Source organism: Notechis scutatus, chromosome 1 (assembly GCF_049901735.1).
Source record: "Notechis scutatus isolate UNSWTSFEM ecotype Mainland chromosome 1, rNotScu1.2, whole genome shotgun sequence".
Taxonomy (NCBI): domain Eukaryota; kingdom Metazoa; phylum Chordata; class Lepidosauria; order Squamata; family Elapidae; genus Notechis; species Notechis scutatus.
In genome coordinates this window covers 99,244,457-99,268,530 of record NC_142009.1, presented here as the reverse complement: position 1 = coordinate 99,268,530, position 24,074 = coordinate 99,244,457, and the positions used below count along the sequence as shown (strand labels likewise).

The window sequence follows — 24,074 nt, the reverse complement described above, 5'->3', positions numbered from 1 at the left end:
ATGGGTAAATATTGGATAGGGTTTGGGGGAATGCAAGTCCAAGACTCCTCTCAATTGTAGAGTTCTTGTTCATAGGTAAAAAATGATTTTGGTTGCATCCTTGATACTCTTTTTTAAAGAAACTTTATAATTTTATATGACCTTGCCTAAAGATAGTATTAGTCCTTTAATCATATGTGAAAATAAGCAAAGCTGGACTTGGTATCTTAACATCACTCTCAAAGACACTGAGTATGGGAATTATACGTCAGTGAAACCAGTGGTGGGATTCAATTTTTTTTTACTACCGTTTCTGTGGGCATGGCTTGGTGGGCATGGCTTGGTGGACGTGACAGGGAAAGGATACTGTAAAAAAGTACTGCAATCTGTTTTGGTCACCACGTTATAAAAAAGATGTTGAGACTCTAAAAAAAGTACAGAGAAGAGCAACCAGGATGATTAGGGGACTGGAGGCTAAAACATACAACGAAGGGTTGCAGGAACTGGGCTTGGCTAGTCTAGTAAAGAGAAGGACCAGGGGAGACATGATAGGAGCTGCCACAGGGAGGAAGGGGTCAAGCTATTTTCTAAAGCTCCTATAGGCCAGACAAGGAATAATGGATGGAAACTGAACAAGGAGAGATTTAACTTGGAAACAAGAAGAAACTTTCTGACAATTAGAACAATCAACCAATGGACCAGCTTGTCCTCAGAAGTTGTGGGAGCGTCATCACTTGAGACCATCAAGAAGAGATTGGACTGCCATTTGTCAGAAATGGTGTAGGGTCTCCCGCTTGGGCAGGGGGTTGGACTAGATCAGTGGTCCCCAACCTTTTTGTACCAGGGACCGGTTTCAAGCAGAAACATTTTTCAAGGACCGGGGGGAGAGGAGAGAGATCCGAGTTTGGTAGTTTGCTTACAGACGTTTCATTACCTGACTAGGTAACATCTGATGTTGTTACCTAGTCGGGTAATAAAACGTCTGCCAGCAAACCACCAAGTTCAGGGAGCGCCTCGGCCCTGCCTCCCTCAGCCCCATCCCTCAGGTGTCTCCCTCCCTCAGGTGTCTGCCTCGTTCCTCTCTCAGTCACTCTATCGCTCCTCCAGCAGCCCAGGAAGAAACTGCTTCAAAGAAGCCGGGGGGTGGGGTGGCTTTTCCTGTCGCCGCAGCTTCCCCGAAGCGCCCGTTTCACCCCCACCCCGCCCGCCCGCCCGCGCGCGGTTCAATCCACAGTGCTCCGTTCTGCCTGCCTGCCTGCCTTCTTCGTTTCGGAGCAGCTTCGGCTGATAAAAAGAGGCGAATAGTTATTATTCTCAGCCGAAGCTGCTCCCAAACAACCAGACAGGCAGGCAGGCAGAACGGAGCACTGTGGATTGAACCGCGAGCGAGTGGGCGGGCGGGTGGGGTGAAACGGGCGCTCGGGAAGCTGCGGCGACAGGAAAAGCCACCCCCCGGCTTCTTTGAAGCAGTTTCTTCCTGGGCTGGTGGAGGAGCGAGAGAGCGACTGAGAGAGCTGAGCCAGAGAGCAGGACAGGCTTCGGTTGCTTCCTCCCTCCCCTTCTTTCATTTGTGTCCTTGATCCCCGATCCCAGCAGCATTCACCGAAGGCGAAGAAAGCCGCCATTTTAAAAAAAATTATTTTCTTTGCGGCCCGGTAAAGAGTGCTCCACGGCCCGGTACCGGTCCGCGGCCCGGTGGTTGAGGACCCCTGGACTAGATGACCTACAAGGTCCCTTCCAACTCTGATTATCTGTATCTGCAAAATCCCATTCCCTCCCCACCCCACTAACCTGCTTTCCAGCTCCATTCTCCTGTGCAGGGCAACCAAAAACGACCCAACCAATCAGCTTGGACTCGGGAGGAAGAGAATAGATGGGGGGGGGGTCAGTCAGAGGTGGTATTTTCCGGTTCTCCAAACTACTCAAAATTTCCACTACTGGTTCTTCAGAACTGGTCAGAACCTGCTGAATACCACCTCTATGTGAAACTATATATCCTGTTACAGAAATGGCCTGGTCAGCTATAATTCAGAAATCCCAGAGTGAAACACTGAATTATTTCACAGATTTTTCTTTATATTGAGGGCATGTGACATTGATTTCCAAAGCATTTGTAACCAATAAATAGAAAAGAATAGAGGCTTGGTATGGAAAGATTAGCCATTCATGTTGTTTATCATTTCTTTCAGCAAACAAAATGTGCCTTCATGTGGAAAAGAGCGTGATTTATATCATGCACTTTTCTATTATACTTAAAAAATGAGGCATGAATGGCACTTTAGGAATATTGAATACTTCCTTTATTCCATTCTTCCTCTGCTATTTTAATAATACCAGCCATTTTGTTCCCTATAATACTTTCAAATCCTTTTGTGAATAAGGATGAATTGTAGTAAAGTATCTAAGCATAACTTTAAAAGTCTGCAAAAGTCCATAAAGTGCCAATTAGGATTTCCAATATTGGTGGAAATCCTAACTGGCACTTCATAGGTTTTTTTTGTTTGCTGGTAAAGTTCAGAATCCAGCCAAGGAATTTATCAAATACCTTTATATAAATTTTTCCTTGGTTCTTTATACCCCAGAAAAAATAGACAATATTTAAATATATTATTGAAAAAGCAATGCCTTTTTTAAAAAATCCATAATCTTTTGGAAGGAAGATGATGGCAGTGCTGTGGTCTGCTGGCAGCCTGTGGAGCTGGCAGCAGAGTTGGACAGTAGGGAGGAACATGGGCCAGTCCTGGAATCCAGCCAAGTCCTGGGGAGGACTCAGATGAGGGATCTGCGTCCGACACAGAGATAGGGCCAGGGCCATCTGAGGGTTGTGATGACTCTGGAGCCTCCAGAATCTGACATCAGCGAGGCTGAGGAACAGGGGGAGCCTGTTCCCAGTGTGCAATTACACAGAGCTGCCAGAAGGCAAGAACAATTAAGACAAAAGGGGTGACTCGGGAGTAAGGCTTGGAGATGATTTGCCCCTCCCATAAGACATAAAGGAGGAGCAAAGGGAGCAAAGCCTTTGCAGGAAGCAACTTTGTTCGTTCTGGTCGGTTTAAAATCTGAAGCTCCGTGTTGACTTTGTGCTCCGTTTGGCCTTCTACAGCTAATTGGCAATTCAGTCGCTGGCAGCATTTCAAGAGAGATAAAGGTGGGTGCTTATCAGCCTTATCCCGAAAGACTGTGGCTGACTTCTGTTGGACTATTCATAAATTGTTTGGAACTCCTTACAGGCTGTGAATGCATATAATTCACAGTCGTTGAAATAAAAACAAGGTTTTTGGGAACAGCGTGTGGTTGTTACTGTCTTAGGAAGCCTTGGTCAGAACAGGCAAAATAATTCAGGATTAACAGAATAACAGTTGGAGTGGATCTTGGAGGTCTTTTTGTCCAACTCCCTGATCAAGCAGGAAACCCAGAGGTGGTATTCAGCAGGTTCTGACCAGTTCTGGAGAACCGGTAGCGGAAATTTTGAGTAGTTCAGAGAACCGGAAAATACCACCTCTGACTGGAGATTTTATAGTATCCTTTCCCTGCCACGCCCACCAAGCCACACCCACAGAACCGGTAGTAAAAAAATTGAATCCCACCACTGAGGAAACCCTATACCATTTCAGACAATGTTGAATATTTTTTTTTCTCTTTGTATGATCCTGTAATCCCTTGTTTTAAGAAGAGGTTGGGATGATTGATTGGAGCTGAGCGTTTACTGGCTGGATACCCTTCCGGATGCTTATGGTGAGTTAGCAGCAGGTATAGTCTCTTTGTGCCCTGATAGAGAAACATCTGTCACTGGATATAAGCTCTCAACCTCACGAGTGGGAGGCGAGTGTCTTCATCTCTAGACCACTGCACCCTCCAGATAATGTTAGATATAATACCTTGAAAATATAAGTAACGCTCAATTGTTATTTATTCTCATAGTAATAATATGAAGCAAGACAGTGTCTAACAGAGAATCTGTGGAAAAACTCGAACTTGTTGATTTATTGTCAGCTATATTCAAATATCCTGTCAAGAATAATGCATTTTATAATAATTTTCTCTTGAGTTTTCTACTTTCTAGTCATTCACAATTGGACGAATGACTAGAAAGAGATGATTATTTCACGAATAAGATCGTTCCAAATCATCCTGATTTAATGGCTTACAGCCCTGGGTGTCAAACTGGATGCATCACATTGCCTTCACATGACATTTTGCCACGTTTTTCTCATTTGTGGAAGTGGGGTGGGCGTGGCCTGTGCATGATGCATCCGGCCTGTAGGCCACCAGTTTGACACCCATCGCTTGCAGTGTCACTAAGGTTTACCTTAACAACTTTTTACTTAGACAACAATTTTTACCCAAGCGTGGATCACAACCATGCCCCCCGAACATTCTGCAGCAGAACTGGGAATAAAACACAACATTTCAACTCAAAACAGTATTGTTCAAAACTCAAAACAGTATTATTAAGATGTTTTCACTAATAAATAATCTAATATTAAATATTATTCTTGTGCCAAGGCGAATATTTTCAAGAACACCAAAGAAAGACATTAGAATTGAAACAGGACACTTTAGAACATAGACAGCACTTGCTGTGAGGCTAATGTGCAAATAATAATTCCATTCTGATGTTAAACAATTACTTTTGAAACTTTCAAAGAATTGAAGAATGTTAGCCTCATAATCAAACAATTGGCGGACAGAAATGTCTGCACAAACATTCCATTGATTGGTGACTGAAGAAGGAAACTTCAGATCTGTCATACACATGTTCCTATGACTTGAAAATAATGAGATTACATCTTGATCTACAGTGTATCATGAGAATTATAGTCTGATAACATTACATAGAAATGCAGCAATGATACTTCCAGTCATCATGGAAGAATAGGAACTATGAAGTTATCTCAGTGACCAGTGTTGTATATAGACATTTGCATACTCGTAATACTGCATTCTGATTGGACTACCACTGCCGCCTATCGATTGGTTGTTTAACAACAGTTGCTATTGGTCCGCCTGACGGCGGGAAGTTTAAAAAGATGTCATTGGCCGCGAGCTGCGAGCAGCCGCTATAAAAGAGACTGCCGCGGCTCCGGTTTAGTTGAAGTTACTGAGAGCTAATAAAGAGCTGAATTCAACTCCGGTCTTTTCCCGCAACAGAACAACCAGGAAATGTCCTTTTCTGAGTCTTTTCTGAGCACAATTTAATGCAACTGAAATATTTTGGGGTGCCTAGATTCTCTCTCTCATTTTCAGTGCCATGTGAAATATAACCTTTTTTCCCCTTTTGCAATTGCAAATGAATACTTAAGTCTGTCTCCAACTGCATAGGTTTGGCTGAAGCCTGCAGGTGTTGCCTAATGTAATTATATTGTTTTGGGGCCAAATAGCTGAATAAAACATCTCTCTCTCTCTCTCTCTCTCTCTCTTGATAGAGCTTTGTTATTGTAGTCTTATTTGCATTTTATGTTTCTGTGCAATCATCCAGATTTTGTTGAATTTAAATTTTATCTACTTATTAGAAAATCGTCAATTTTCCTCATTGGGAACTGCAGTCGCAGTGAAGATGCTTTGTGTAAGATATAAATCACTTACTGGTTTTTTTCTTCCTTTCTGCCAGTATCTCAAAAACAACAACAACAAAACAACAATAAAAACAAAGGGATTCAGACAACACCCTAATCATCAAATATGCAGTTTCATTGAAAGATCAAAAAAGTAGGTATTGCTCTTTGGAAATTTGTTAGCCACAATGAAAACATTTTTTAAGCATGTCACTGAATAATATGTCTCTCCTTTAGAAATAAGAATTTCAAGGACCAAACATTTCATCATATTTGACTCTGTTGTCTCACATTCTCTGTTCACCACTGTCCTTTTTGCTAAACAGAAATAATCACAAACTGAAAAGGAAAGGTTATAATCTGTGGCTGCTCTTCTAAAAACATTGAAGATATATTTCATAAAGCAGGGTTTACTTGAAATAGTTAGTCAAATCTTTGAGAAACTGTTATTTCAAAACTAAACAATCTCCCAAACAACCCACGTCACTGTAGAAATGCAATAAAATCCTGCATTACTTAGAACTTTAAGAACTTGGTGTCAATCTCAGTAAATATTTCCTATGGTGTAGGCTTTCAACCACAATCCCAGCTGTTGATACAGACAATATTCCCTCTGGAAGATTGGTCTTTTTTCTGGGGGAAAGGGGTATGTGTGTGGAAGGCAGCTTGCTAGTCTTGACTCCCAGTTTGTGCTTTCCCAGCATACATATCTTAAAGCAATGAGATTCAAAAGTAAAGCACAATCATGTTGGGATCCCACATTTCCATACAAATTGAACATGTTGCATCATGCTAGGCGAGGTTCATCCTAAGGGAAAATGATTCAGGCTTGCCTCCGTGACCCAGGCAGGCCGTGCTTCAGAGCTGGCACTGCGATCTTCTATTAGCAAGTAGATGCACGCAGAGATGTGCCCGGGAAGACAAGCAGCAGCACATTTTCATGCATATCAACTAAAACGATTTCACACTTTAGTCCTTAGTCATGAGACATACATGTCATGCCTAAATTGTTCCCAGAAGATATTGAGGTCAGTTTTCATGTCAATGTAATTAATGTACAGTACAGGTAGTCCTCAACGTATGGCCACAATTGAGCCCAAAATGTATGTTGCAAAGCAAGACAGTTGTGAACTGAGTTTTGCATCATTTTGTGACTTTTTTTGCCACACTTCTTAAGCGAATCATTGCAATTGTTAAGTAAGTGACATAGTGGCTAAGTGAGTTGATTTACCTATTTGATTATGTGATCACAGGGATGCTACTTTGGTCGTAATTGTGGAAAAATGGCCATAAGTCACTTTTTCTCACTGCTGTTGTAACTTTGAATGGTCACTAAATGAACTGTTGCAAGTCAAAGACTACTTGTATAACTAACAAGCACAGTAATACGCTAACATACATCTTTTATTGTGATGATGATGATGGTGGTGGTGGTGACGATGCAAAGAATAACTATAGGAAATACTGAACAGCCTCAGGAATGGGGGCATGAAGTGCCAAGAGAAGCTTACATATTTTTCTTCGTTGCCACTGTCTGTTAAAAATATTTCTCTGAAATCTATTTTGGCCTTTTCAGGGAGGTCTCCATTAGCTTCTCTCTTTTGCCTCAAGAGAGAATGAGATGTTGTGAATTTTCTAATACAAATATTAGACAACTTGGAGTGAGTCTCTAACCCTACCTCTCTGCTTTCACCATTCCATTTGAAAAACTAGCACATTCATATTGGGAAGTCTCATTTTATAATAGAGAAAGGTATGTTTGTATTATTTTTCTACAAGAATACTCTGAGCTAATCTCAGCCCTGGTCCATTGCTGGGTTTTCTGCCGATTTTGGTCACTATGAAAAAGAGCCATCAATGACATAATAACTATCATAGGAATTATATTACGGGGAAGGTCTAATTATTGGGGAAGGAAGTATACATTGAATAGAACCAGAGATCTATGTGTTGGCACACACTGCAATTATATTAATGAACAGAGAAAACATTGTAAAAATGCTCAGGCAACTGATCTACTTGCTTCTATTTTCCTGTACCCAGAATTCCATGTGCACAAGTTTGACAAAAGATAACAGATAAGATAACAGATAATCAGAGTTGGAAGGGACCTTGTAGGTCATCTAGTCCAACCCCCTGCCCAAGCGGGAGACCCTACACCATTTCTGACAAATGGCAGTCCAATCTCTTCTTGATGGTCTCAAGTGATGATGCTCCCACAACTTCTGAGGGCAAGCTGGTCCATTGGTTGATTGTTCTCACTGTCAGAAAGTTTCTCCTTATTTTCAGGTTAAATCTCTCCTTGTTCAGTTTCCATCCATTATTCCTTGTCTGGCCTACAGGAGCTTTAGAAAATAGCTTGACCCCTTCCTCCCTGTGGCAGCCCCTCAAATATTGGAAGACTGCTATCATGTCTCCCCTGGTCCTTCTATTCAGCAGACTAGCCACGCCTAGTTCCTGTAGCCATTCTTCATATGTTTTAGTCTCCAGTCCCCTAATCATCCTGGTTGTTCTTCTCTGTACTTTTTCTAGAGTCTCAACATCTTTTTTATAGCGTGGTGACCAAAACTGGATGCAGTACTCTAGGTGTGGTCTTACTAAGGCTTTATAGAGTGGTATTAGTACCTCACTTGATCTCGATTGTAAAAAAGAACATATTACAACAATAGTGTAAGCACAATAAGGACCTAAAGTGCTGATTTACAGATTCAAAATATTCAGTGCATATGCATACCATATTGCCATGATCACCTCTAACTATAACTCAGGCAGCCAAAATGTAAAAAAAAAAACCTAACAAAGAGAAGTAAAATAAAGTAAAAGCCATCAAGGTGTTGTATATATTAAACACAGTCTCACAAGAGAAATTGCAATAAAAAAGCTAGGAAAATTACACAGGAAAGTGACTAGGTCTAGTTATACATGTTTGCAGTCATGTTAATTTGTTTTAATAAAATAGCTAAAGCAATGATAACATTTTATTGCTGCAATCCAAATGAGCTATGTGATTGTCCTTTTCTTCAAGCTGAATATTATGCTAAACAAAATACAGCACTATGGAGCCTGAAAAGTATTTGCCAGCTCATCATGCGGTATCAGGACACGTGTTCAAATGGCTCTGAACACATTTTGCAGTTTTGTCCATTTTTAGGTTTACTTAGTTGCATAACTAAAAGCACACAGTGGGATCAATCAGCAATGAAACATCCTGAATTTAGTTTATATAGGCCTGACACTGTCAGCTCCAGTTTGTTTTCAATGCTGTCCAGAGGCAAATATGATGGTTTGCTGCAAAATAAATTATTATCATTATTCAGATTTCCAGTCTACTCCTATACTTACAGAGTTCTGGGATAATTTATAACAACCAAACTTTTTTGGATTAAAATGTTTACTGTTGAATAAGCAAACATATTTTGTGGGGGGAGAGGGGGCTGGATTGGAAACATTTGGCTGGGATTTTGGAAGAATATTCCACAAAAAGAAAATGGTATGGATAGTGAACAGTATGTCAGCAACAATTACTTGCTGAAGAAAATGTGGGATTCAAATTTCCTCAGCCTCGGAAGAAAAAAATTTGTAGGCCATCTGCCCAGCTCATTTGTGGATTAGTTTAAGGAAAACTGAAAGGGCTAGTTAAGATTTTTGGGAATATTTTAAACGAGTTTTTGAACTCAGTTTGACTCATCTTTAATAATTTATATTAAGTATTTAAATAAATAGTTTAAAGCATTGTTGAACTCAATTTGATTCATTTTTAATAATTTAAATTGATAATTTACTTTTTCTTCTTCTTTCTCCATAGAAACTTTTATGACAAGAAAATGGGAGAAATCTCTGCAATTTTTTAAAAAAGGGAATTATGTCAGTAATTATATGTTTATTCATAGATAATATTTTTTTAAACATAAAGGGATAACAATGATGATGATGATGCACAGCACAGCTGCAGTTAAAACTGAATATCTGGGAGGCAAAATAACATAGAAGGGGAAAAAAGTCAAACGCTGCATCACCAAAGTATAAAAATCTCATTTCTATGAGAGAGAGCTACATTTGTACCTATTCAATTTCCAAGGAACCAAGAGGCAACAAATGGAAACAGAAAAAAAAATTATGTCAAAGAGATGTTCCATTTCAAGAAAAAGGTTAATTTTGCTATCATTCCAAATACTCTGCCCAATGATGTAGAAATAAATCAACTCAGCACTCAACACTTACTGCAGCATGAGTTCCAATAGAAGGGAACCTGGTTCTGAGTTTATTCTTATGCTTGGGTTTCAGGAAGCACTTCCTGTTATCTCATTTATGTTTATTTGCATTTATGTATATGAAATGTAGTGTGTTTGTTCAGGATTTTGTGAAGAACATGAAGTAACCATTATGGTTTAGTATTTTTATGGATGCACTAACTTTTTGTCACTTGATTTTTTTTTTTTCATTCAATTTATTACAATGTAATAAAAGAAATGAAAAACAGATAAATTTGGTAGAAGAAACTGCACATTCTCTCCAAGCTTAGATACAAGTCTAGAACTGATTAAATTCTAGAGATGTCCAGAGTCACTTGGTTGAGTTGGGTGGGTATAAAAATTGGATAAAAATAAAATAAAGGTGTAATTCTCCCTCCCCTAAATAGACATACTTTTCCTAGCATTATACCTTAATCTAATTTCATATATGTTGGATCAGATTTTATAGGCACTGTATAAATAGATTCTATTGAAGCTTTAACTCACATTAGCAAATTTATCCAAACTTATTGAAGTTCACATTTTTACTTCTGTTTATCCACCTTATCAACTCTTCATGAAGTTTCAGATTATTCAGTACCACCCTAAATATTTATTATATGAAAATAATTTCATAAGTACTATTTTATTTTATATTTTACTGTATCTTATTTATTAAATTTAATGGCTGCCCGTCTTACCACAGGGTAACTGTGGCTGGATTACTTTACCTAATAGCTCTATGAATAATAATAACAGCATCAACTAAAATTACAAAATCACTATTAGCCAATTGCAGAAGGGAGTTTTACTTGGAATAGCTTATGTCCTTCAGTGATACCTTTAACACCCTTAAAAAACAACTTCTGCCTGTCCCAGATCCTTGGGAAGGACTCGATAGGTAGATAAAATTGCCAGATCCAAACTAAACATCTGGCTAACCACAATAAGATCAATCCCTTGATAGCCCCATCCATCCTTGAGGATTCATATTGACCACTTTGGAGAATCTTGGTATAGATCCAGATTTAAAAATTTGCTCAGTTCTGCCTAAATAATGATTACTATGCCAAATCTGGAGTGAAAATCAAATAATAAATTCCAAAGATTTTTTTTTTTCTGGATGATTTGGGGACCTGGGGATGGGGGTAGGCGGTTATATGAAAACTTCTTCAGTGAATGAATATCTGTGGATTATAGGCAGTTTCAAAGTTTATTTTTAATAATCCACAAATACTTTGCTTGTGGGGGGCGTACACAAATTTTTAACGTGTTTCTTCTCTCTCCCCTTTTTCTATGAGAAAGTGCATACATGCATATCTTTATTATGGTTACTAACTAGAATGCAACAATCACCAGCAGATGGAAGAAAATAAAACAGTTTATGATTACTTGATTGATGCAATAAGAGTATTCCAGTTTTGCAGACAGTGTGACAAAATTTGGCCATGTTCAGAAAGAGAGGCTTTTACGGTTATAATAAGAACTTTATGTCAGCAAAATAAATTGGAGCTGCCTGGAAATTTTATTAAATGGGAGATGATGAGTTGGGCCCTTGTTCTATATTTTGTCGATTTAATTGCCAAAGACTAAAGCATTTTGCAAAAATTATGGTTTTTAGTTGATTGAATAGTTGATTTTAAGTGTTTCCTCAAAACAATAATTGTCAGACCAGCAAAATACTGTGGACATAATATATTTAGATTTCAGCAAGGCATTCGATAAAGTAGACCACAACCTACTTCTTAGTAAGCTAGAAAAAAAAGTGAAATAGATAGCACCACCATTAGATGGATTTGCAACTGGCTGGCAAACAGTACTCAATGAGTAGTCCTTAATGGGTCTAAGTCTACATGGAGGGAAGTAAGCAGTGGGCTGCCACAAGGTTCTGTCTTAGGCCCAGTACTCTTCAATATCTTCATTAACAACTTAGATGAGGGAATAGAAGGGGAATTTACCAAATTTGCAGATGATACTAAGCTGGCAGGAATAGCTAACACCCAAGAAGATAGGCTCAAGATTCAGATGGATCTTGACAGACTAGAACCCTGGGCCATATCTAATAAAATGAAATTCAATGTAGAGAAAAGTAAAGTCCTACACCTAGGCAAGAAAAACCAAAAGTACACATATAGACTGGGTGAAACGAGGCTCAATAGCAGTAACTGTGACAGGGATCTTGGAGTCTTAGTCGACAACCAACTAAATATGAGCCAGCAGTGTGCAGCAGCCACCAAAAAAGCTAATGCAATCCTAAGTTGTATTAACAGAGGGATACAGTCAAGATCAAGGGAAGTACTAATACCACTCTATAAATCCTTAGTAAGACCACACCTAGAGTACTGCATCCAGTTTTGGTCACCACATTATAAAAAAGATGTTGAGACTCTAGAAAAAGTGCAGAGAAGAGCAACTAGGATGATTAGGGGACTGGAGACTAAAACATACAATGAAGGGTTGCAGGAACTGGGCTTGGCTAGTGTAGTAAAGAGAAGGACCAGGGGAGACATGATAGCGGTCTTCCAATATTTGAGGAGCTGCCACAGGGAGGAAGGGGTCAAGCTATTTTCTAAAGCTCCTATAGGCCAGACAAGGAATAATGGATGGAAACTGAACAAGGAAAGATTTAACCTGAAAATAAGGCGAAACTTTCTGACAGTGAGAACAATCAATCAATGGAACAGCTTGCCCTTGGAAGTTGTGGGAGTGCCATCACTTGAGACCATCAAGAAGAGATTGGACTGCCATTTGTCAGAAATGGTGTAGGGTCTCCCACTTGGGCAGGGAGTTGGACTAAATGACCTACAAGGTCCCTTCCAACTCTGATTATCTGTATCTGTCTACGTGGGGTACTTGGGGCTCATTTTAGCTCAGTTGATGCTTGTGCAGAAATCTTACCTTGTCTGCATGTAACACAGTGGCAATATGCCTATAGGCTAATTTTGGGTTGGTGCTCTAATGTAGTTGCAGCATTGTGGCCCCAAGAGAATATATAGTTTAAACAACAAGGAGGCCAACATACATTCTTGTCCCACTCCTGATCAAGTTGTGATTTCATTAATATAAGCTCCTTGATTATGTTATGAGAACGCAATAACAAGTAATAACACTTAGCATATACCATTGGTAACTACATACCACTTACCTGAATAGGCGGGGTTAGGATGGATTTACCTGTAGCCTTCCAAATGTTATTGAATTCCTACTGTTCCTAGATTGGTTAGGTTGCTTGGAATTATGGTTCAACATTTGGAGAGCCATCTATTCTCTATAACTGGTTTACATGGTTAAATCTTACTACAACAACTCCATAAAACACTGGCTATCACCACTGTAGAATGTTAGCACCCACCCTTCTCCTAGAAGAATGAAATATTCTAGAAAATATTAAAAAGGCAGAATATTATATTTTCCCTAAAGGAAAAACATGTTTCTAAAGACATAAACTCATAGCCTCAGCCCGCTGCCCGCCTGCCCTCCCAACAGATATTTTGGTGCCAATCTATCTACAAGATAAAAGGCTGGGGCAGCTTATCTACAAAATAAAAGACCTTCACCTCCAGGATGATAGGATTAGCCCTCACTCAAGATCCAAATGAGGACAAAGCCATTAAACCATAATAAGAATTGCCCAACATCCTTTCAGAACACAATCCTCTTCATTACATCATCACCCAGCAAGATTCAACCAAGCCTGGGACTCCAGACAACCTACAAAGTTACCTCTGCATGGCCCCATGAGAGTCTGACAACCAGTCAGAATACATGCCCTTGTCACAAGAACAGGAAGCAAGTTCAAAGCCCAAGAGTGGGTATAAATCTCTCTCCCTCTCTCACCCATGTGCTCAATTGCCCAAGTCCTCAAATCATGTGGTCCTGTCCACCATTAAACCATCTTTCCAAATAGCCTCTATGTTTCCAATGTCTTTCTCCCCACTTGGAACTGAACCCAGATGAACATCTCTTCCAACACCACCCTCAAACAAAACAACTGAAAAGAGAGTCGTAAACATTTCTAATTGACTTTGCTAAATATTCACAGAAGGTTTGAGCACAACAGATTTAGAAAGACTGTTCTCATAACCAACTGAAATCAGAGCATAGCATTCCTCTGCAGAATAAAATAACCCGGTACAGCTCAGTGTTTACAAACAAATTTCTTTTCTAGCAATGGAAATGCTAAGATATAGCATGGTCTTTAATGTATCTACACTGGAGAATAAGAGCAAGCTTCTACAAGCCACATTAAGCAAATGACACTTGCCAAAATGTTTGCATAAGCTTTCAGGGTAAAAGAGAGAAAGACCACATGTTCACACTTTTCAAATAAACATAGCTGACTGGAAGTTTATTTTACATAAAATTCCTGCATCTTACTTTTTTAAACCTAGAAATAATTCATTTACATTCTTGCATATGGCTTCCTGCTTTAGAATTGAAACACTTTTACTTTTAAAAGATTTATATCTAGCTGGGGAAAAAGAGTCACTATTTTATGTCTTCTGTCGCTAATACCCAATTCTTCATGTCACACATTGGAAATACCAAGTACAACAGTGCAGGGGGAAAAAAAATTCCTAATATATTGTTTTGTTAAAAAGTTCTTTTTTTCTTGGAAAATTTCCCCTCATTTCCCTACCCCCCCCCCTTTTTTTTGTTATACACATACTACTTTCTGTATTATTTGGTATTTCTCAACCTTGGCAGTTTAAGACGGGTAGATTTCAACTCCCAAAATTCCTCAGCCAGCTCGTCCACACATCTTAACTTGCCTAGGTTGAGAAACACTGTTATACTTGGGATCTAGTGACTAATAGTATCAGTTTCAGCAAAATCCAATACAAAATAACATGAGGTTCCTTCAAAGCAGAGTGAATTCTGTTTGGATTTCGCCACACAATTGAGAGATTCAGGTGCCAACAATGAAGCTGCAAAAGTTAACACACATTCTCCCCAAATATTCTATTTTTAAAAAATCCTTATAATATGGGAGAAAGGAATTTGTAGCTGTCAGCGCTGGCTTCCAGTTGGAGAATAGGGTTACTAAGACACTTCTTTAGATTTCCAATCATACTCATTTTGGGTAGGATGTAGAATGAATTTAACAGAAGCAATTCCTGGCAAGCTGGGATCCTATATTGTACTAAACTATAAAGCATTACTTACCAGCTGTAATGGGCAGATTCAAACAATGGCTTAAGACAAAACCAAAAATAACATTCTGGCTTAGCATATTATGTGCTTTCCCTGCATTTTGAGATTCTCTCAGGCTCTTTCTCTCACACAGAGCAAAGATTAGGACTTCCAAGAATATCTTGAGGGAATGCTAATATGAAGAACTTCCACATTTAGCTAGGGGTTCCTGCTTACACAGGCATCTCAAAGCAGAAATGTGGAATTCCACTGTAACCCCTCATATTTTTTTCTGGCTCTCAATACAAAAAGTTGGGACAAGACCTTTCTCCTACTTGCATTTATGGCTGCAGTTTCTTGGTCACTGTGCTTGTCAAACTTACTAGGTAGACCAGACAGGAAACATGACCAGATGAGCTAAGTTTACTTTATTGTAAAGCTACATTAACAGAAATCTGAAAGTGCAATTCTCCTGCCTTCTCCTTTACAACCTGAGGAACCAGGGAAGGTCCCTTATGAACTTCTTGCTTCACTCACTATGCAGCTTCAGGCTATGCTGTCCCTTATCTGATCGCTTTTGAGGTAATGCTTCTTGGCCCATTTTCCCAAGGTCTTTCCCACACACCATTACAATGCTGTTGTCAGGGCTGCCTCTGATCAATCCCTAGGAAAGACAATGCTTGACTCCATAGATTCAGAGAAAAGGTAGTTTTACCAGGAAAGAACTGTTTACAGTGAAAGTCAGGCAAGGTCTGAAGCAAAACGTATGTGAACAAACAAAATGAAACTGACCCCAGAGCCTACTCACAGTAGCCAGGCAACCAGAATTCAGTCATGACCAGGAATGTTTTGGGAATGTCTATGGTCCAGATGCATTGCTCCTCCTTCATGCAAGCCATTCCCAGGACAGTTGGATGGTTAGCCTTGAAGATGTTAAACACCACAAACTAGTCCCTCTGAGTCCAGGCCTCCCCATCGCTTCTCAGAAATTCCAGTCTCACACCTCCTGCATGCTTCCCCTTCCATCCATTGTTCCTCCCCCCTCCCCCCACATACACACACACACTACATTTGGCTGGTGGCTGTTGGCTTCTTTCCTTATGTCCAACCCAACAAAGAGCTAGTTTATGATTCATCTGTGTCATATACATTTTGGGGGGGAAATTGTTGAGAAGATAGCCAAGGTGCAATTTATTTATTTTCTAATTGTCATATTTCTGCACAATTTCAGAGGCTCTGGAGACAGCAGATTATCTGGAACCTCTCCAGTCAGGTTTCAAACTAGGCACAGTACTCATTGTTGTAAATTACCTATAGCAGGACAGGGATAATGGTGGTCTATCCAGCCTGGGTTTCCTTGATTACTCAGCAGTAGTTGTTATCGTTTATCATGGTATTTTTCTGAACTCAGGTTAAGAATAAATTTCAATATTGTCATCCAAATGTCTTAATATTAAAACAGTAACATATATGTTATTTATGTATTATTAATATATCTGTACCTTATTGTCAATACTACACAATATGGACACTATTATGTGTTTGAAACAAATTATTTTGTTTATCGGTGGTGGGTATGCATAGATATGTTATACATACATACTGTACATACATACATATATACTGTACATACATACATAATAGACAATGATAATGGATTTAATTTCCTTCTTGACTCCAGGTTTTTTTTATATAATAAAGTGAATTATTACCAGTGATGATAGGATCATTGTGAGGGATGAGATAGTCAGACTTATTAAAATCCTGTATATTACAGGATGGAATTGGGAGACATGTTTGATGTATTCTGTTAGGGATACACAATTTACTTTGTGCAGGAATAGAACACGATTTTTCTAAAAAAAAACAAACCTTTAATCTGGCACTGGAAATTATAAAAAAATTAAATATCTGGTTTTGTGGTCATAAGGGAGGAAAGCAGGAAAGTGTGTAAGTCACATCCTAGTGACCAACTGTTGATTCTGGGTCTGCCAAAGGCTTTTTTTTTTAATAGACAGAAGCAGCAGAGATCAGCTAAAGTTCATTCACTTACATGACCTAATTTGGTATGTATTTTTATGCTCACACCCAAAAGTGTATGTTGTGCTATGACCCATATCAGCTGGATTTGTATCAAAAGTGGTGGGTTTTTTTATAAAGCAGCCAAAGAAGTTCTGAAAATATATTTTTAGCATCTCATTCCATTCTACTTTGCTGAAATAAATTCCAGACTGTTGCAAACCAAAGAAAAACTATTCCTATACTCCTGAATACAAAAACTTGTATTAATCTAAATTAATCTAAATTCAGCAATAATAATGATCACATTATATGATGCCTCTTGAAGGCTTTAACCATCTAATGACAAGGAATCCGCAGCAGCGCTGAGACTAAATCCGATACTGACATAAATTTCATATCAATTTTTGTTTTGTTTTGAGGGAAGGAGGTAAAAATCTGGATTACTCTTGCACTCTTGATTTTTAGAAGAGCTGATACCTGTGATAACATTTTTGCTGCATTCATTCATTCTCTTGGATTATATTAGAAGCTCAGGCATGCATGTGCTTCAATTATGAATGTAGGTGAAGTGAATTTAAGGCTCAGATAAATGAGTTTTGGTCAGCTTTTAAATTACCTCTAAACATTTTTTTTCCTCTAGTACTCTAATCCAAAAGCAGTATAAGCCAAAGCTCTAAATATACACATATATCTTAAGAAATAACTGCATACTACCAATATAAAGAAGCTTTTAAAAAAGAAAGTGGTTATTTTAAAAATCATCTAAATTGGTCTGCTGATTCTGTAACACGTTACAATAAATGCATGCTTTGTTTGAGATATATGGAAACCTATGAAGTATTTGCAATTTGTCATTTTAACAGTTAAGTCTTCATTATCCTGACCTATTCCTGATTCATTGCTGTTTGACTGTTTTCATTTAAAAAAGGGTTTTGTGTATATAAAATTATACAAAAGCGCTCTGTTCTATTACTTCAAAGTTTATTTGCCCTAGAGGACAATAATGAGTCAGAATAACCTATGTGATGGCAGGGTTGAGTGTTCCCATGCTTCATTTATCTCCAAATCTGGGGATGTGTACTTATAGGAACGTTTAAATAGACAAAGGGGTGTATGTGCACCATACAGCATTGATGAGTACATCTCTAAATGATATTTTTCCTGTGCAAATAACCCCAATGAATAGGAGTTCTGCTTTTCCTAAGCACAAAATAACATGGGGCTCTTCAGCTTGATTTTCTAAGTTTTATGACCTGTGGTCTTCTTGAGGAATTCTGGGTGTTGATATCCACAAGTCATAAAGGAGCTGTAGTTCCCCACCTCTTCTCTAAGTGGACAGTTTAATGTCAAAATTGGATATTAGACTAAAACATTGTTAATCTGATCCCAGCCTAATTGCACAAAGAAATAATATTGGGGATTTATCATTGCTTTAATTAGCTAGTCTCTTCATAGTGGCTTAAACTCGGCTATTTTTGCAGAATGCTGCTTTATTAAATTCCCCAAAAGCTATTATTTAAACCACATCTAAGGGACTTTCATTAGTCATGGAGCAATGCTGGGAAAGGTCCTACTCCACCCATTACAAAATACCAGGCAATACAGAGTTGTGGATAAATGTTGCTTCCTTGTAACATTTTGAAACAATCCTGCTAATAAATTAGGATAGTTTGTCAGTCACTTGTATCCCGTTGATATCTGGTATTCAAATAACAGGTATGAATTGTAAGAAATATGAGATTTCACCTGTCATTAATTGTACCATTACTCACTTATAATTTTTGTCCATAAATGCAAATGTCACCCAGTTTCATATTTAAATCAAGTCTTAAATTCCTTTATATGTTATTCCCGTCATCCTGAAATTATCCAGATAAGTGTAAGCTGCTCTCACTAGATACATATTTTATCTCAATGTGGGCATTATTCATTTAATATAGATTTCAAATAACACAGTGAATACAAACTGACTAGAATAAGAAGAGAGGAGCAGATGGGAAAAAGGGAAGGTAAATTGTTGGTGATATGAAAAATGTGATTTGAGTGCAGTCAAGAGGTTCACTTTGGATTGATATTTCATTCCATCATAATAAACATTTCCAACATTTGATAAGACATGGCTCAGTAATATACTGGCATTGCTTGACAAGTTATATTTTAGTAGCTGGTGAAAAAAATGTACAACTTTTTCCGTCTACACGTGTATTCTCAGTTTGGCAAAGCTCTGAACTTACATGATAAAAATCTGTTTAAACAAGTGCTATAGCTTTGGGATTTTGAAAATGCTGACTTGGAAAATTCCACTGCCATACTTCTCTGTGACCTATCGTACAATTATATGGAGTAAAGAAAGATTGCCATAGCTTAATAACCAGCCCGTGGTTCGCCTACAACTCTGAGTAGGGTTGGGAATTATTCCTATCTGGAGTCTTGCAGAGCCATTGTTAGGTGTTGTGAAATCAATATTAATTTAGATCAGTGTTCTTCAACCTTTGCAATTTTAAAATCCCAGAATTCCCCTGTCAGGATGTTTCTGGAGTATTTTGGAAGTTGAAGTCCATGATCTTAAAGCTGCTAAGATTGGGAAACACTGATCTAGATCAGGGGTGTCAAAGTCGTGTCATCACAGCGTTATCACGTGATGTATTGAGACGTTTCCCCCCTTCACTAAACTGGGAGGAGCGGGGCCAGCATGTGACACATCTGGCCCACAGGCCGTAAGTTTGACATCCCTGTTCTAGATGGACCAATGATTGGACTTGATATAATTTAGGGAATGGTTGTCTTTAGCCATGCAATACTTTTTTAAAAAGGATTTTTTTATCCCACCTTTCTTATTTTTATACCTAATTCTAGTCAGTGATCATACCTAATACTTCTTCCTTCTATTTTCCCCACAACAAGAATCCTGTGAGGTGAGTTGGGCCAAGAGAAAGTAATTGGCCCAAAGTCACTCAACCAGTTTTCATGCCTAAGGCTGAACTAGAATTCACAGTCTTTTAGCCTGGTACCTTAACCACTAGTTCAAAATGGCTCCAATTTATACTTTCTTGTTTCTTCTCTTTTAATTTTACATTATTATTGCTGTTAGTATTTTGATTCATATTCTGTCATTCTTCCAATTGCTTCTAGGGCTTAAGATAAAGGCACATAATTTTGGTGATTTCCTTCACAAGTCTGTGTTGGGATTTTTGGCAGCAATGTGCACATGGTTTGACTTTCCAATCTAACCTGCTTATAGCTTTCAGATCTCCTGGTGGATGTTCTATCAAAATGCTATTCAGGTGCAATTCTAAGTATCACATTTAAATAAATGGGACTCCTCTAAACAGAAATGTAATGTATGATAATATATAATTTATTTTGGAGTTGTCCCAATTCAGAACCATTATGTTAAACTGGTTGTTCTTACAAAGGTGCTCTACAAAGGTGCCTGCAGAACATGTATGTAATTTGCAGCATGAAATGCATGTTCGGTATTTTTTGCAAAAATTCTATGAATTCACTATGATATTGTCTAATCAGAAGTGACATTTTGACCAGTAATCAGTTTATTGGATAACAATTTCTGATAATACCTGCTTAGTGAGATAGCTCTGAGTCTGTGTGTATAGTACTTTCCCTTCCCCTATTAGACAAAAGGATAATTTGGCATGTCTCCAAACTATGCTTAATTTTTAAAATCAGCTAAAGATCAAAAATGTCCAGAGATTATCTTTTGTGAACTAAAAAATCTCTTGACATCACCACCTTGGTGCTTGTTCAGTGGCAGTCAATACCATTCAAAGGCACTCTTTGATGATGAAGATGATGATGATGGACTTTTATAGACCTCCCCATTCCAAACTATCTTGGCATCAAAAAAGAGACAGGAGAAAAATTCTGAAATAAAATTGAGCATCATTAAATAAATTGACTGATTCAACAACACTGGTACACTAAAATGAAGATGGAGAGTAAGCCAACATTATTTTCAAATATCCATTACAATGAAGAACTGAAGCAAAAAGCAACAAATTGTTTTTGACTTTCTTAATTTTTGACTCTGGTTCATGGCTGTTCTCCAGTACTAAACCTTATTAGTCAAAATGCAGGCCTAAATTTAATGGCCAACAAATCTCTGAAATACCTAGTAAGTGGAAGCTATTACATTTGAAATATTTTTGTGAGAGGGAAAAAAGTAGATTGGTCGATTAAAATATTAAAATTGTTTGTAGGGAACAGATCAATAAAACAAGTGAGCTTTGGGATGAAGTCTACGTTGGGTAAATTATATATATATTTTTTTGAGCAGGAGAGAATAAAAACATGACAAAGTCAAGCAAAAATGATTACGTATTTGAAGACTTCTGCAAAGCTCCCTTAATGCATAGGAATGGACAAATACATTGTATTCTTCATTTTTTCAGCATTGCATAATGTAGCTTTTAAAATGCAAACTCTTTGATTTCATATCAGACAAGTGTCCACCTATTTCCTAAATTGACTGAACTGAAGAACATTATTGCAGTAGCATCTGCATTTAAATGCTTGTGGAGAATGATGAATAGACAAGACCAAATTCTACACTGAAAGGATTACTGATAGAAGAGAATATTTGTAGCTCAGGGTTGTACTGTGGGGTCCTTGGGGCTCTCTGAATTTAGTGATTTTCTTGCAGACATTTCTTTGCCAAACTAGGTAACATCAACTGACGCACTGGCAGTGTTACTTAGTTTGGTAATCTACAAGACAACCATCAAGCTCAAAGAGCACCAAGGACCCCACAGAAAGGATTCACAGAATTGTTTCTGTTTCCATTGGCTTTATTAGAGTAGCATGCCCTTGCTTTAGCTCATCAAAGCATTCAACATGATGCATAATTGTCTATAATGTTTTTGAAATGAGCATTGCTTCTGTCTTCTTTGAAAACATACATATTTTAATATCAATATACATTTAGCACAAAATTGGAAATCTATTTATGTACCCATTTTTCCCAATGTATTTACTTTATATAGATATATATCTCACCTGATCTTTTTTTTAACCAAGAAATCATTCTGTGGATTTTTTTTTTTTAAAAAGGAACATTTCAACATAACTTATAGAGAAATGCAGAAAACTGAACGTTAATTATGCATTTTGGAGAGGGATTGCCTTTGAGTCAGTATTAGCACCTGGCGACTGCTTGGGCTAATCCTATAGTTATCTTGCAAAGATTTTCAGAAATGATTTGCCACTGCCTGCTTCCTAGGGCTGAGAGACAGTGAGTGGCCCAAGGTTATCCAGCTGGTTTCTCTCAGGAGCGAAACTGCAAGAATGAAACTGATGGGTTTTCTGATTTCTAGCCTCATGCTTAACCACTACACCAAACTGGCTCTCTCAGATGTGGAATCATTCTAAATATAATTGCCCAACAGGACAACATGAATTGGTTTACAGAGAGGATGTGTATTTCCAAATTTACATTTAATTTCATCATCTACCTTTACTACTGAGTTTAGGAAATATATTTCTTGTAAAGTCTCACCCAGAATAAAATTTTGAATCACAGCTGATGACACATAGCAAGTAAAAGGGAAAAGGTGGAATCCAAATTTTTAAACAAAAATATTCTACTTTGCATATAGACACATCATCCCCTTTCTGTAAGATTTTAAAGGGCTACTGACTTGTCTTATTCTCAAATGTTTGTTAGCCTTATAGCCTGCTTTTCTTCCAGGAACTCAAAGCTTGTATTTCATTTTCATTATATCTGGTGTCATATCCAATTCTAAAATCAGAGACATAAATCTGCTGAGTCAGAAGGAAATCACATCATCTTAAGTAAATAAAAAATAAATCTTAATGTTTTAGGTCATGCTTGTAGATATCAATCATATTGTACTGCCCATTATCTTCAAAGGTTAAGTCTGAAATTGGGAATTTAAAAAAATGTTTATCTGAGATTTAAATGAATCAATTACCAATGCCTCACAACTGAGTTTTGGGTTTCTTTACATCTTTACTTTCAGAAGAGTGTTGGAATCTGTTCAATTTTGTTGTTTTAACAATTCCACTTGGTTGAAATATAAATTGAACTCTTTTTTAAAAAACAAATTTTATTGATTTTCAAAAACAATACACAAACAAACAAAACATAAAACATAAAAACATAAAACATCTTTTCTGAAAGCAGCTTGATCCCGGGTTACATCTCTTCGTACAGACACAAATTCAAATTCATGCTGATTTTATATACCATTCCATATCTTATTGCCATTTTACATTTTCTATATAGCTTCTCCCCTCTTTTAACTTTCTTAATTTTATTTTATTTATCTCATCTCAGTTCAGATCATTATACTTATTATTCTTTGTCTGTCATTTTTCCAGCTATCTATTATCTTTTCCCTTTAAACAAAATTTCTCCTGTACACTGATTGGAGTATGACGCCTTTATCTCTTTCCCCTAAATTTATAACACTTAGTATAGTACATAACTTCCATTTGGATTCTGCTTAGTACATTCTAAAGTTACACACTATATTTTTTTAAAAAGAAAAGATTATAAATATGTAATATAATTAAAACAACAATCCATACCAATTCAAATCTATCATTAATATTAATATTCATTTAAATCTTGAACATTTTACACATTACTTTTCAGTAATACTTTATGGGGGAACACTTATAAACATTCCATAGTTATTTCCCCCCCACTTCACTTATATTTTAAAACATTGTGTCATTAAAATGTTCCCATTCCTTCCTAATTCAATTCTCTCATTTATTTCATTGCCTTCCTTTTGTTCACAAAAATTTCACTGAATTACACTGAATATTTTATCCCACTTTTTAATCACACGTTGTTTCCAATTTTCTAACATTATTTCTAATACAAATATAACAATACAATCTTATGTACCTTTGCAGAATCCCTTTTTCAATTAAGTTTTTACCCATTATCTCTAAATAAATCCTGTTTCTTTACATCTTGCTCCACACCATTGAAACTTCTCATCCCTTCCTTCCTTCCTTCTTCTCCCTGCCCTTTTTACTCCCTTGTCTCTCCACCTCCATTTCCCTCTTCTGTATTCCCCCTTTCTGTTGTTTTCTAACATTATATCCACTTTTCACCTTATTTTTCCCCTTTTTGGTTGTTTTTTTAGATCTTAAAGTCTCCATT

The 24,074-nt window shown here is 37.6% G+C and overlaps 1 long non-coding RNA gene across 1 annotated transcript in view; it reads right to left on the bottom strand.

Annotated features, from left to right (window-relative positions):
• LOC148132920 (uncharacterized) overlaps positions 1-23,546 on the bottom strand; it is a 38,387-nt gene extending 14,841 nt beyond the window's left edge. Inside the window, exon 1 of the long non-coding RNA XR_015746982.1 lies at positions 22,985-23,546. This is a non-coding gene — a long non-coding RNA (uncharacterized LOC148132920). The remainder of the gene's footprint in view (positions 1-22,984) is intronic.
• Between the last annotated feature and the right edge of the window lie 528 nt (positions 23,547-24,074).